The sequence below is a fragment of the Grampus griseus genome, assembly GCF_964374135.1.
Source record: "Grampus griseus genome assembly, chromosome: 4".
NCBI classification, from domain to species: domain Eukaryota; kingdom Metazoa; phylum Chordata; class Mammalia; order Artiodactyla; family Delphinidae; genus Grampus; species Grampus griseus.
Genome location: NC_138997.1, coordinates 66,443,194 through 66,455,842, shown reverse-complemented (window position 1 = coordinate 66,455,842; position 12,649 = coordinate 66,443,194).

Below are 12,649 nucleotides of genomic sequence, written 5' to 3'. Positions count from 1 at the left end.
CTACTGAGCCCGCCTGCCACAACTACTGAGGCTTGCCCGTCTTAGAGCCCGTGCTCCACAACAAGAGAAGCCACTGCAATGAGAAGCCCATGCACCACAAAGAGGTGTAGCTCCCACTCGCCACAACTAGAGAAAGCCTGTGTACAGCAAGGAAGACCCAACGCAGCCAAAAACTAAATGAATAAATAAATAAATTATATATATATATATTACAAAACAAAAGAGAAAAGTTCATTTGAAGACAAACAAACAAGGCTTCAGATCTGTGGGAGAACATAAAATGCATACAAATATATGTGAAATGAGAATCCCAGAGGAGAAGAGAGAAAGGAAAGAAAAAATATATTAAAAGACATGACTGAAAAATAAATGTAAGTTAAAAACAGCTCTAAAGGGCTTCCCTGGTGGCAGAGTGGTTGAGAGTCCACCTGCTGATGCAGGGGACACTGGTTCGTGCCCTGGTCCGGGAAGATCCCACATGCCGCGGAGCGGCTAGGCCCGTGAGCCATGGCCGCTGAGCCTGCGCGTCCGGAGCCTATGCTCCGCAACGGGAGAGGCCACAACAGTGAGAGGCCCGTGTACCGCAAACAAAAAACAAAAAACAACAGCTCTAAAGATCTAATAAGCTTACTAAATTCCAAGTAGGATGGACACAAACAAATTCATGCTAAACACATCATTGTCAAAGTGCCGAAAGACAGACAAAATCTTGATAGTAACAGAAGAAAATGTCATCATATTCAAAGGAACAGCTATACAATTTACAGCTGAATTCTCATCTTAAATGATTCCAGAAGGAAAGAGAAATTACAAATGTTATGTTTTTAAAGAAAATAATTGTTATCCAAAAGTTCTATACCATTCAAAAAACCTTTTAGAAAGTAAAATAAATACATCCCCATAATTAGAAAACTTTGAGAGAATTTGTTGCTAAGGGATCTGTTGTACAATTGACAACAAAATAATTCCTTCAGGCTAAAAGGAAATGTCACCATAGAGTAACTGAAATTCATAAGAAAAAATAAAGAGCAAAAGAAAAAATATATATATTGGAAAATACAAAAGACTTCATGAAATATTTTTAACTTTAGTTAATTTTTAAAACTAACATAAGATTATATAAAGCAATACTTGTAGCACTGTTTTATTGGGTTTATAATAAATAGACAATGTATATGATTATAATAAAATAAACAGGGAAGGGGCGAAAGTATTAGTACATTTGAACAAGTTTGCTATATTTAAAAAAAAAAAATTGTAACCTGAAGGAGATAATGATAAATTAAGATGTATATTGTAATTTCTTGATCAACTACTAAAAAAAGATTTTAAAATTTAGGTAAAATATTGACAGAAGAATTAGGATAGTGCACCAGTAATATTTGTTAAACACAGTGAATGTAGTATCAATGGAGAAAACAAAAGTATAAAAAATAAATAGCAAAATATCAGGCATAAATGCAACCATATGAATGATTATATTAAGTGAGAATAGACTAAACATTCTCATAAACATATAGATATTTTCAGAGAGTGTAAAATTTGGGATTCAACTGTATTTCCAAATATGTTTAAAAATTTTTTAAATGGAAAAAATCATATCATGAAATAATGATGGTAACTGAGCAGGAGTGGTTATATTAATTGATCATTTAGAATAGACTTTAAGACAAGAAATATTTCTACAGATATAAAGTTGTGTTTTACAATAAGGAAAGGGCCAATACATCTGGGAAGATATAACAAGCATAAAGATATATGCACCTAAGAATAGCCCTTAACATTACATGAAACAAAAAGAGACACATTAGCAAGGAAAAATAGAGAAGTTTGGAAATATTAATATCCCAATCTTGATTTTTTGTAGAAAAACTAGACAGAATATATATAAGTATATTTAAGATTAAGGTAACATTATCAACTAACTTGACTCAACTGAAGTTTAAGAACGCTTATTCCAGCAAGACAAAAGAAAAATTCTCTTCAAATACACATGGAACATTCCCAGTGAAAGGCCACGATGGAGGCCATAAAACAGTCTCAAAAAATTTTAAAAAGATTGAAATTACTCAAAATATATTTTCTGACCACAGTAGAGTCAATTTAGAAATCATTATAACAAATAAATTGGAAGAAAGTCCCAAATATTTGGAAATTAAACCATGTAATAATTAATAATTTATGAGTCAAAGAGTTCACAAAGGAACTTAAAAAATACTTTAAACTGAATAGAAATTAGCACACAACTATCAATGTATGGGGTGAAACCAAAGCAACATTTAATATGAAATCATCGATTTTAAACATCTATATTAGAAAAAAATGATAATCTAAGCTTCACCCTAAACACTAGAAAAAGAGAAAATTAAGCATAAGAAACAAATAAATTCAGAAAATATAAATAGAAAAAATAGAAGCAACTAGGAAAAATCATTGAAACCAAAGTTTATTCTTAGAACAGGTAAAAAAAATCATAATCCTTTACTTTTATTGGTAAATAATAAAAGGAGAAGAGAAACAAATACAAAAATCAGGAATCAAAGAGGAGATATAATAAGATAATATTATGAATAGATGTATTTAAATAATTATACTACTTACATTGAGTGGACTTATTCCTAGAAATGCCCTTCTTACTAAAATTGATTCACAAAGAAATGGAAAACCCAAGACTCATAACAAGTAAATAAATTGACTTTAAAAGTCTCTCCACAAAAAGAAACTCAGGCCCAGATGATTTTATTGCTGAATTCTAGCAAATACTTAAAAAGAAATACTACTAATCATACATAATTTTTACAGAAAATATGGGGGAAGAAAACATTTATCAATTCATATTTGAGGTTAATGTTAATATTTTATTAAAGCCAGACAAACACATAACAAGAGATGAAAAAGTGTAAACAATTATCTCTCATGAGCGTATATGCAAAAGTTCTTAAATTTATGCAACAAATATCTAGCAAACTAGATAATATTATACACTATATATCTGGGCCTTCTAACCATGTGTCTCTTCACATACCAGTACTACAATGTCTTAGTTGCTGTACCTTTATATTAAATTTTGAAATCAGGTAACATAAGTCCTCAAATTTTTTCTAAATTTTCAAGATTGTTATGGGTATTATAATTCTTTAATATTTCCATATAAATTTTAGGACTAGTTTATAAATTTCTACAGTTTTTAAATGCCTTAAATATTGATAGTAATTGTGTTTAATCCATATACACATTTGGGGTAAATTGCCATTTTAATAATATTGAGTAATCCAAGTCATGAAATTTCAATGACTATTCATTATTTAGATGTTCTTCAATTTCTCTCTGAAATGCTTTTTGTTTTTAAGTATTCAGGTCCTGCATTTCTTTTGTTAAATTTATTCTAAAAATTTTTGATGCCATTTTGAAAGTGTCCTATTAATTTTTTTCAGGAAGGCTCATTAATAACACATAGACTAAAATTTATACTTGTATATTGATCTTACATCCAGCCAATTGGCAAAACATTAATTTTATTGCAGTATTTTTTCTAGATTCCTTAGGTTTTTCCAGGGATTACTCTTTCAAAGATATCCCTTGTCAATCTTACCTTATACTTATCTTCAGTTTATTGGTCTGTTATTTTCATCTATACATTTACAGCAAGTAAAAAAGTATCAGTAACACCTAATTTTAGGGGTATTAATTTTCACATATTATTTATAACATATAACCACATAGCAACTGTTTTTAAGCTATTTTATAAAAGAACTTGCACAGAATATTATGGTAATTTAAGTTTCTGTGTTTTGTAATCATATTCACTACTTGAAATTATTTCCTTGAAGAAGAAATAATTCATTGATGTCAAGACTGATGGAGATGGGAGATATAGAAGAGAATCTTCCTTAAGAGTTATGGATAAAGTCAAGTAACTGATTCTAGGTCACAGATTCACTAGTAGATGGATCTGTGAATCCTTATTTTCTTGTCTTTGACAATTGTCTGTACTCTGAGATTGAAAACAGTAATTGAATTCTTAAAACATGTCACTATCCTATATCCATTATTAAAGATGAGAAAACTGAGGCTCAGAGAGGAGAGATCAGCAGCCCAGGGTGACAGGAAAGCAAGTAGCGGAGTTAAAGTCATTTCTGAATTCTAGAAATGTTAACAGGATGTCTTCTACATGACACTGTGTCAAACAAAACAGAAATGATCCTGGCATTCATAAAGATGGGTTTAGTGAAAATTGATATTAAATTCAACTATATTATTTCAATTAAGTGTAATCTCATAAATTATTTTAAATGGTTTAAGGAAAATGAATAAAGGCAGGAACTCATTGTCCTTAGTCATGTGTTTTCATCACTTTCATTTTTATAAATAGCTATTTCAGATGGTTGTTATTATTGAATCACTAAATATAGTATAGCCTAAAAGAATAATGACAAATTTAATTACAGAAAGGCTATTTTTGATTAGTAACCTTTTCATATTTATTGAATACTGATATAGTCCTGGATATGTTTCTGGTAACAAACATAGTATCTTAAAAGCTAAAAATGTCAGAGTTGAAGGTTAACTGCATTATTCAGGAGTCTTTCAGTTGCAAGTGATAGAAACCTAATTCAACACAGCCTAATAAAGAATGATTTAAACAAACACACAAAATTTATTTGATGGGCATTGAGTAGCTCAAAGAATTCAGGGCAGCATTTCTGGAAATGGGACAGCCCTAGTTCTCTCAGGAACTGGTCACCCAGGGTATTGTCTGCATCTTTGCTCTGCTTTAAACTCTTTAAACTTTAAACTTTTGATGTTTGCACTTTTTTTGTGTTTTTCAGCATGCTTTCAGATATTTCAGATAATATTGAGTTATTATCTTAAAAGCTTGATACCAGAGAGAAAGGAGAATATTTCCCCAGGATGTCAGGAAGGAAAATTCCGTGGATGAATTCCAGTGGTCATGGCTCAAGGTACAGGCAGTTCTTTGATCAATCTGTCCTGGGCCTTGGGCACTATGATTTCTCAACATTGGTTACATCACCAACCCAAAGTGGTCAGGCGAGTAAGTTCTACTAATAGAAACTGGAGCATAGAGATGCTACCAGAAAAGGTAATAGTCACAGGTTACCCCTTGGATTGCCCAGCACACATGACCATACACATAAACATATTTTCCCTTACTATAATTTTTTAAAGAATGTCCTCACCCCAGTTCTTTTTTTAATAGTAATCTTTATTTATTTATTTTTATATTTATTTCTGGCTGTGTTGGGTCTTCGGTTCTGTGCGAGGGCTCTCTCTAGTTGCAGCAAGCAGGGGCCACTCTTCATCGCGGTGCGCGGGCCTCTTCGCTATCGCGGCCTCTCTTGTTGCGGAGCACAGGCTCCAGACGCGCAGGCTCAGTAGTTCAGGCTCACGGGCCCAGTTGCTCCACGGCACGTGGGATCCTCCCACACCAGGGCTCGAACCCATGTCCCCTGCATTAGCAGGCAGATTCTCAACCACTGCACCACCAGGGAAGCCCCCTCACCCCAGTTTCATGCAATTATCCAATATAGAGTCATGAATGAACCCTTTCACAGTAACATCTAATGACTGCACTGGAAACTGAATCAACAGTATATCTGCTCAGTGTGAATTTCTCCCAGTTATATCTCAAAGTGGTCAATCCTGATACCACAGCCTAATAGAAATTTATGTATACATATACACCACAGAAACTGTAACAATTCTAAAATCTATTTAGAGAAAACAAAAAGGAATCCTATCTTATAGTCTTTATGGATCAAAGCAAATATAACGTGAACAGAACTTTGCAAGTGCATTTATTTATTGAGTGACTCCCTTGATCAAGCTTTATAACTGAGGAGATTCCCTTTCCCTAGAGTTCTCCATGGACACATAAAAGTTGGGTACTGGGGAACAAGTGCAAGAAGCAGTCAAGTATTCCAGTCTCCTGTCTTTTTCTATCAGGTCTCTAGTGTAGCAAAGCTCTCCAACAGTGTTTCTCAGCTATTCTGAGTGTGTGCTAAGGTGTTTATTCCCTCAGTCCTCAGGGGGCATGGCAGAAACAAGAACTGTGGAAACTCTGGGCCAATGTCTGGCCTTCTATAGCATTTTTATTTAGTTGTATAAGCAAATACAGTTTTCTAGGAGTGTGATGAAATGAAAAAATATAAATATATATTTTACTATTATATATCTATATATGTACATGTAAGTGTATTACCCTAAAGCTACAAGGTGTTTGAAAACAGATTTTGAAACTGAAAATTCAAGTAACAATCGTTTGACCAGTTGCATTGTCAAAACGTAACAAGCACGGTTGTCCTCCTAGACCAACATGGAGAAATCCTCATTATTTACCCGTCTCCCATTAGTTTCACATTTAAGAGTCCTTTATAACATTCCATATCTTTTTATGGAGGGCAAAGATGCAGAAATTTGAGAAGTTTTGATGAATATAGGGTCTAAAATCTGGAACCTGGTACTAGATCATCAGATAGAAGTCTGGCTCATTTGAGGAACACAAATAAGGACAGAATATGAAAAAAGAGGGTTTAGTAAAAGAATAAATTCAAAGGATAAGTAAAGGCTAGATTATGGTAAACTTTTTGGTTGTTGTGCTAAGTAAAATTTGATGATTTTCCTATGTTTGAGAGAAAGCAGTTGTTACACCTAGCTTGCAGTTAATTTTTCATAATCTGCCCCTGGACGAATTATGTCTCAGGCCTTCACAAATGTCCCCCTTTATCCGAAATGTGCCACACATTGAATGGCAGCTTGTTAGCAATGTGACCAACAATGACAACAAAATTAAGGGCTTTTGAAACTTTTCCACTTCAACATTGAAATAAAATTGAAAATGGAGCTGCTGGGTAAAGTTATAACCAGACGGTGCCAAAGGAGAATAAAAAATGATCTTAAATCTCCTGATTCCCACACTCTATTCTTTACACTAGTTCATAAACAGACATTTTGTTAATAAGTTGTTTACCTGTAACTTGAAAACTGAACATATAAACTCAAAATTGAGTATCTATTACCTTTAGTCTGATTTTCTGTTGAATTTTTCCTTAGAAATTTTATGATGAAAATTTATATTTATCTTCTTCAAAATCCTTTTGGAGTGGAACTAAATAGCACTTTAGATATCACAGGCTGTGAGCTAACATAGAGGCCCTGTGCAATGCAGTTAAATCCTATGGTGTACATACTTTTTTTTTTTTTTTTTTTTTTTTTGCAGTACGCAGGCCTCTCACTGTTGTGGCCCCTCCCGTTGCAGAGCACAGGCTCCGGATGCGCAGGCTCAGCGGCCATGGCTCACGGGCCCAGCCGCTCTGCAGCATGTGGGATCTTCCCGGACCGGGGCACGAACCTGTGTCCCTTGCATCGGCAGGCGGACTCTCAACCACTGTGCCACCAGGGAAGCCCCTATGGTGTACATACTTAAAGTAATAGAAATTCCCAAAGATTACATCTATAAGACCGAAAAAGTTTTGTCTCTCCAATCTCTGCACATATCAGAAATTGAAAATTCTGTCTTCATAGCTATATGAAAACTACAAATTTCTTAAATATCCTGGATTAAAGCCACAAAGTGCTTTAAGTTTGAGAGGTAGTTCTGAATTGAGTGCTTTGTTGCACGAGCAACCGACAGAGTGCAAAGACTTCCAAGCAGACAGAAAAATGGGTAAAAAAGAATTATCTTCTTTTACAAAAGGAATCCTTGCTAACTGGAGTTGAAACAAACTCTTATCAGGCAAACCAGCTGACAGAGCTGTAATAATCTTATCTTAATGTGACAAGAAAATTGATAAACACTTCAAGGTCTGATAGAGATTAGCACATAAGTAAATAAAACACTAAAAGACTATGACCAAACTGTATCTCTTCCATAAGAAAATTGATATGACTCCACCAAAAAAACATCATTTCTAAAAATATGCTAATGGAGGTCTTTTCATTTTAGAAATATGAAAATGGACATATTTAAGTGTTTGCATTATTTTGAAAATGACATAAGTATTTGTAATACAGATGACTAAAAACTAAATATTTAAGGTTCATGGAAATCAGGGAAGAGTATTTAAAGCACTTTGAAACTGGGGGAAATAACTTAATGAAAAGAGGCCTCCCGAAATTGGTGAGAGAAAAAAATCGTTTATAAGAACCTTGATTGTGAATGTTCAGGTGTATCCATTATATTATCAAAAATTGGTGGTGTATTGAAGATCTGTATACAATAAAATAAGTCCTATTTTTGGTTTGTAGAATCACTATTAATCTGTGGAGAACACTGATATGCACCCTTATGTAAAGCATTTGAAAGCATTATTCTTTTCAAAAGTTTTACCTAATTGCTAAAATTTCAGTGGTAAACATCAGAATAGTAAAATCAAATTGAAAGTACACTATCAATGGATTTGGGGGAAAGCACATTTTTGACAAAATTGTTTTCAATAATTGTTTAGAATCTTTAGTCTTGTCAAAATGTGCTGAGTCAGAACTGAGCAATCAACATGAGCTGCTATCATTAGTTTTTCCCTGGTCTCCTATTTTCCATATGACTTTTAAATATGGAACTACAACATTTGGATAATGGGTGTCTCTTACATAAAGTTACTGAATTGCCTATAATTGTCATCTGCTTAATAGTTTTCTTTTTCTATTATGTTTTTTTCAGAAACATTAACTTTTCTCTTAAATTGTTGAGATAGCAGTATCCACCTATAAACATGATTGTCATTAAGAACTCAGATCCTTAGTGCAGCAAAGATATATGTCAATATATGCATTGTAGAAATGAACAAGGGCCACCTGGACTACAAATTATAGACCAGTAAAAGCAGTAGAGACTGACATAGCCCAGAGAACTTGCGGAAGTCAAGCTCCTTTATACTCCTTATTTTTAAAAAGCTTTATTTACTTCCCAGATATCAATCTATATTTTTCATTCAAGATATCCTGACAAGAATAACAACCCTGGACCCAAAGTACTGAGACCATATATCCTGGTTTACCCAAAATAGTTTGATTCACTTGTTATACTCTGTAATTATTAAAAGGAATTCTTCAATCCAAAAGTACTCTGGTTTGGACAATAATGTACACAATCATCTCATCCTCCAGTGTGGAAAATCTTTTCAAATTATACCCCATCATGATTAGGGTCATTTGCCTGGTATTGTAGAATATATCATAAGAGATACATTCGTTGGACCATTAGACCAGGCTGATGTAATATCCGTAACTTGTACATAGCCAAAAGGTGTACCTATCATATGGTATTATTATTGTTCAGTTTGGTTTACTGTGATAGATCCTGTATATGTTAGAAATTCTTCAGGCTGTATGTATAAAATTTAACAGTGGTATTAACACTAAAATATATATTTAATTAGCTCATGTTGCAGGATGTATGGAGGTAGACAGTTTCTGATTTGGCAGCAGCTTTATGATATCATCAATAATCCAAGTTCTTTCTATCTTTCTATTCCACTATACACTGCTTGTTACCTCATGTTTGAAAGATGGGTGTTGCAGCTTAGGGTTCATATCCATGTTCAAGGCAGAAAGAGTGATACCAGCAACTACTCTCCTCTTTTCTTTTGTCAATGAAGGAAAGTCATTGGCAAGTTTGTAGTCAGTCTTCCTCTTATGTCTCATCACACTGAATTAGAACATTGGAGCACCCATGTTCTGTACAGGTAGATGTAATTGCAAATTTCTGACATTTAACATATATAATAGGAGGTAGTAAAGTTAAATTGGGGTACAAATGTCTGTTGATGCACTGTGTCTAACACAGTACTTTATATATTGCATTGCTTCTGTAAAAAATAATCTAGTACTATTTGATTTTAAGTTGTAAAATTATTTGCAGTATAAATTGTCCCAATCCCTTTAATCCATCAACTATTGTTGGACATTAACATTGTTACCAATATTATTACAACAATTCTGTATAGCCTTGCTCATATCTTAGAATAAATTTTGATAAGTAGATTTATAAAGGCAAAGGGTATAACTAAATTTATGGCACTATATACTTGTTGAAAAATTACCTCCCAGAAACAGTCCATTATAACCTATACTCATATGATCAGCAAAAATAATATTAATAATCCAAGTAGAAAATATTGTATAATACTACTTGTCATACAATGTTGAAGTACTTTTTATATAGTAATTCATTTAATCCTTACAAAGCCCTATTTTCTCAAATAACTTATAGAAAAAATGCACAATTTCTTTTTATCGCTCTACATAACATACCAAATAGTTACTTGTATTTAGAGTGGTTTTATGCTTTCTATAGTGCTGCACTGATGCATAGCGATATTTTAGAAGCACTACTGTATTGTGCTAATAGAGTAGCTTTATGCTTTAATATGCAGAAGTTAAATTCACTCCTTTTTCCTTTTGTTTTTAAATCTGAGGGTAAAGTGATTTCATTACTCAATCTTTTAGATATTACTACATTTCAGTTATATAATTCATATTTGATTTTATAATAGTTTCCACATCTCTGCTGAGATTTTTCTCTTTTCCTGCATTGTTAGCATGTTTACTTTTATAATCATTAAATATAGTTATAATTACTGCTTTAATATTCTTGTCTGCTAATTCCAATGAGTGGTCATCTCAGGGCCTATCTCCATGGACTATTTTTTTCTCTGAACATGTCACTTTTTTCTGACTATCATTATGACAGGTAGTTTTGGGTTTTATACTGGATATCATGATGCTATGTGGTGGAAACTCTGGATTTCCTTTTATTTTGTCAAGTACTATTGGCTTCCTTAACGGTTGGATTCAAAATGCACAAAATCTTTCTCTTAGGTGGTAGTTCATGTTTCAGTTAATTTATTTTGTCTTTATCTGGATTACTTTGTGTCTTCCCCACATAGGTATTTGTCAGGATAATCTAGTGATTTGCATAGAATTTATTCACATAATATTGTGTTTCCCTACCTGCTAATTATCTTTTAGAGATTCTACCCTCATTTTTTTTTTCTTTCAGTAGATATGTTTGCCTTGATTTCTTACTGTGCTCTTTTAGCCCATAAAGACTGTGAGTTTTCTATCAGAAGTTTTGTCTCCTTGTATTAATATCATGGCCTACACTCAAACTAAAGTAATAAAAATGGGAAACTTACGCTGTGCTGTTCCCTTCCTCCAAATTTCCACTCACTTTTAGAATCTGTCTGCGTGTTTTCACTCTCTGATACCATTAGGTCATTGTTTTTTATACTTTATCTAGAATTTATAGTTCTTATCCTATGCAAATATTGATGTAGTCAGTGCTTACTTGGAATTATTATATATAGACCTTTTCTTGTATCCAATAATTTGTTTCCAAAAACTAGTAAGTGCATTTCCTCTAAAGTTTTCTAAGAGACTAAATAGCCATAGCTGTCTCTGCTGCCATCATTTAAAAATATCCTCTCCTCTCTGTGTCTCTCTGTCCCTCTTTATGTATATACACACACACACACACACACACACACAATTGTACTGTCTAAATTGTACTGTTTTTGATGGGATGTTACGCCCTCTATCCTTTATTTTATACAGGTGGGATGCTCCAACAGTATCAAACAGCATCATTTTTGGAAATTAGGTATGTTTACTGGATGTGGGTCTGAATTTCATTTTCCATCTGGATTCTAATTAGGTAACAGACTTGCTGATCTCCCTATGTGTATTTAAATCTAGAAGAATAAGATTGAGAAAAGAGTTAGTAGGAGGGGAATACGGACAACAGTATAGCTGACTATACTATACAAATATGAGTGAGTTATCCATGGACGGAGTGGACACAAAAGGAGAGTGGGCTGGAACTGTCTTGCTACTCTGCATCATATCACTAGGAATGGAACTGAGAGGTTGGACAAAGTCAAGTGATAGTTAAACTTTCATTTCAGGGAACTGTGTACAGAGGCCGTCCCATAGGACCTACAAAGAATTCACAAATGGGTCCCATGAGGGAGCCAATTATTTGAATTTCTGTCAGATACAAAGTATTGCGAGCCAGTAAGAAACAATCAAAGAAACAGGATTGAAATCTTCACAAGATTTCTTAAAGGACAAGCAAACAAAGATTTAGTAGAGCATAGATGAAACAATTTACTGAAGGAAACTAAGTTTTAGTTTTAACTTGTAATTATTGATTGCTTAAAAATTGTATTTATAAGCTTACTTTCATTATGCATATTTGACAACCTGATATAGTTATTAATACAGCCATTTTATCAGTAAGAAAGATAGGAGTTAACCTGGTTTTCTGAAACTCAAAGAACTAATTTTACTTTTAATTCCTTAGATTTCTTCTTTTTCCAGTTAAAATAACAGTAACAAGTCTCATAAGTAAAAAAGGATTGTAGAAGCTTAGAAGTAAGAGCTCCCATATGCTCCAGGAAATTTAAGGGAAGCTCCAGAGAAGGTGGTATCGAAATGCACACTGAATGAAAGACAGGGGTTTCAGCTAAGAACAGTGTGGGAGGGAAAAGTCATTATCAGAATCTACGTGCAAAGGAGACAAGGTTGTGAATTTACAGGCACAAAGAAATGATAAATCAGACTGGAAGTGTATCATGGTGAAAGGAAGAAATGGCATACCAGGGTAGAAGGCTTTGAGTGCTAAATAGAAGGC